General features: G+C 43.6%; 1 long non-coding RNA gene across 4 annotated transcripts in view; it reads left to right on the top strand.

Moving 5' to 3' along the window:
- Positions 1-3570, top strand: part of LOC109303384 — a 97508-nt gene that overhangs the window by 34280 nt on the left and 59658 nt on the right. For all 4 annotated transcript variants that reach the window (XR_002099082.1, XR_002099083.1, XR_002099080.1 and 1 more), the window contains exon 2: positions 3168-3288. This is a non-coding gene — a long non-coding RNA (uncharacterized LOC109303384). The remainder of the gene's footprint in view (positions 1-3167; positions 3289-3570) is intronic.

Genomic DNA, 3570 nt, shown 5'->3' with positions numbered 1-3570 from the left:
TCCTACCCTGGGGGTTTTTAAGAAGAGGTTAGATGAACACCTTGCTGGGGTCGTTTGACCCCAGTACTCTTTTCTGCCATGGCAGGGGGTCGGACTAGATGATCTTCTCAGGTCCCTTCTGACCCTAGAAACTATGAAACTATGAAAAAGCTCAAGGTGGAATTGATCCGAGTTACACAGTTTTCTGTAAGCGTAAGTGGCATAATTTAGATTGGTAACAATCAGAGCACACATTCACCTTGGAGCAGCATCAGGTTGTGGTGAACTTTAGACTAGGTTCTGCCATTTTTAAAACAGTCTATGTACGTTGAACTTCTATTCTGCTATGGGTATAGACCAGTTTTGTGTGCCAGACTTCTGTTCTGATATGGGTATAGACCAGTTTCCAAACACTTATACCAGTAACAATGTAATGTCTGTACCTGGCCATAGTAAACAGTAGGCTGCGGTGTGCCTGTAGACACAGCCCTAAGCGGGAGCACTACTTACACCTCACCAACCCAGGCACAGCCCCAGACAAGCTCTGAGATACCCATCAGATAGTTCACTCCCTGCTTCTCTCTCTGCAGCACGAGGGGTTATTGCTTCTGGCCTATTCCAGGAGCACTTTACACCACCATCTGTGCTGGCACAGCTGTGCCCTCCAACCTACTAGCCAGCCAAGGCAAGATTCCACCTGTTCTCTGCCCCCTGCCTGCTCATGTTTACAGGATTGGGCTCACAGCCTGGCAGCTCCCACAGGAATGCAAGGAAGGCCCCTTATCCACTGCATAAGCATAGAGTTTCAGTTGCAATATGCTGCGCAGGTTAAACAACTAATGAATATTAAGAGGAATTAGTTAGACAAACCCCAGTGAAACAGTTCTTCATCTTGCTACTTTTTTACAAAAACAGACAGTTCAGTTCTCAAAAACGTTCTCTGAAAACTTGCCTAGCTTTGTGCTAACTGATACACCCAACTCCTTGGCAGCTGACTTAACAGGCAGTCAGGGAACTCTAGGACTCTGAGGATCTACTGCAGGCACAGCCCTGCCAAGTGGATTGCTGCTAAGCAAGAGAAACTCAGAGGTTCCTGCTGTCCACAGCAGCCTCCCTGGAGGCTTTAAGTTGAGCCACGAGTCCTGCAAATCTGCTGGGTCAGTCAAGTGCTCCTGGCTCAACAAGTGGAATTTAAGTTTGAATTGAATTAAACTGTACCACCCTCCCTCCTGACACGCACACACGTTGGCTTTGTTTTGCAGAGAATATTGAAATTTGTCTTTAATTTTGATTTGGGATGAGAGCTTGAAGTTCCTGTGAAAAGGAATCAGCGTTTCTCCATCCAGCTCTAGCTGGGTGAGAGTGTGTAATGCTTGTTATGTTTGTCTGTCTTGCAGTCAAAGGTCTGTGTACATGCCCACATACTAGCTTTAAGCTAGTTAATTCAGGTAACAGTACAGCTCTGTCAGTGCAGAACCCAGCCAAGCTGCCCAAGTATTTATTCAGCATCTCATGCAGGTTTTAAAACCTGCTAAGCTCTGTGATGTCACAGCTGTGCTGCTACACTTCTTCTAGTTATCTTAAAGCTGGCTCAGACATATTTTATATCAGCCATAACTTTACTGCAGCCTAGCAATACCCCCTGGGAAGAGCCACAAAGTCAAGATTGCATACAACATGTAAATACAATAGGTAGAAAACATGTATGTCAGTGTATCTGTTATGCAAAGCTTTTGAATGTGAAGTAATTTTGCTGGATGTTTAGGATCCTTTGAAACAGTTTCTAGGACTTTCCTGGCTTGTTTATTCCCAGCTACTAAGTAAAACAGGGTAACTGGAAGGGAATGTAAGGAATACATATCCCAGGAGTCTCTGTTCTAGGAGGGTTGGAATAGTATAGGAAAGGCTTGTACTCCTTGATTAACTCTTCAAAGGGTCAGATTTACTGTTACGGGAAAAAATTCAGGGAAGTCTACAATGTGCAGCTGTAGCCTGTTTAATACTCAGATTGACAACGATGCCTGTATCAAAACTAGAGCAAGGTATTCCCATCACAAAAAAATATGTGAAACATTGAAAAAAAACATTTTCCCATTCAAGGTCACTTTTGCTTTGCAACTTTTAGATGTCACCTGTGTCTGGTTGCCTTCTGAACTAAATTGTCCTCTGCTCCTAGCTAGGATCCTGTTGGATTTTAAAACCCATCTGGACTGTAGCACAAGAGCAGAGGAGATGAAGAGAAGAGGCATAACAAGCTGTTTCTGCACCCTGGGCAGCCCTAGTTATGCTACTGGCAAGAACACTTCAAGAGTGGCCAAATACAAAATATTTCATACTTTAACAGCAAGACTGTAACAATCCCTGAGAAAAAAGGAAGAAAGAAAGATGTAAAGGTTTCCAGAGTTATCATCTGGAAGGCTTTCTAGGTAACTAAGTAGCAGGCTATACTGAACTGTTACTAGTGTGTAACCCTGCCAGTTAAATTGGAGGAAGTTTTAGGGTTGGTCTTCATGGCTAGCTTGAGTTCTGCCCCATCAAAACTGCTGATGTAGAGTGCTTTCATTGGTATCTCAATTGCATATCACTGCCAGGGAAGGGCTGACGCTCCAATACTTCTGAGCCTTTCCTAGCTGTCCTGCTAGCTGAGAGGAGTCGAGTGAGCTCTCCAGACACTTCCCCAAAACCAGCAAACTTCAGGCAAGGCTGGGACTGCTTTTGGTGTCTGCTCTACTGCCAATCAAGGGCAGCACAGAGGATGGACCTACGAACTAGATTGACTGAACTGTTCTAAGAAACCCCACAGATTAAGATATCGGCGATAAAGGGCCTGATCTGAAATCACAATGTTGGTCAAACTCCTACTGTTTTTGCTGGGAACTTTTCCCGAGAGAATAGTGTAGGATGAAGCCAAAAGCTTCTACTGATTACAGAATGGACTTCCTTAAGCAAAACTGTAAGAATCCACCTCATTATTTAGATCTAATTCCTTGGTTAGAACTAGAATTGGCTGCAAGCATTCAACCTTTAGCTGATCTGACATGAAGCCGCCGAGAGGCAGCAAGCAATTCATGAATGATGAGAAGGACAGATTTCAAATTAATTACAAAAATTATCAACAAGAAGGACAGATTTCAAATTAATTACAAAAGTTATCAGCTGAGATATTTTTTTTTTTTTTTTTTATCCAGGCTCTGGTGCTCGAGAGGACTGTACTGCTAGTCCTAAAGGGTCCATAGAATCAGAACTGAAAAGAACACAGCGTTCTTAGGAAAGCATCTGCTTAGGTCACGTCAGTGCTTCCAGTGTACCGTGAGTCTTTAGGAAGTGGCTGGTTGGGACTGATAAATACTAACAAAAGGATTCCAATTACAGGCAGCCTCTTCTACATTCCTTTTTATTTCTTCAAAGGCACACAAAGAGCAGGCTGCAAGGAGTGCTCCTTCAAAAAAAAAAAAAAGGAAGACAGAAAAAAGAAAAGAAAAGAGTCAGCCATTCATATCTAGCCTCTCTCCCAGGACTATTTTAACCCATTGCCTGAGCAGCAGCTCCTTCAGAAGCCAGGAGTCTGCAGAGGAGAGTCAGCCACTTGCG

Source organism: Gavialis gangeticus, unplaced genomic scaffold (assembly GCF_001723915.1).
Source record: "Gavialis gangeticus isolate Ggan-Ray unplaced genomic scaffold, GavGan_comp1, whole genome shotgun sequence".
Taxonomy (NCBI): Eukaryota; Metazoa; Chordata; order Crocodylia; family Gavialidae; genus Gavialis; species Gavialis gangeticus.
This window is presented reverse-complemented; position numbering and strand designations above follow the sequence as displayed.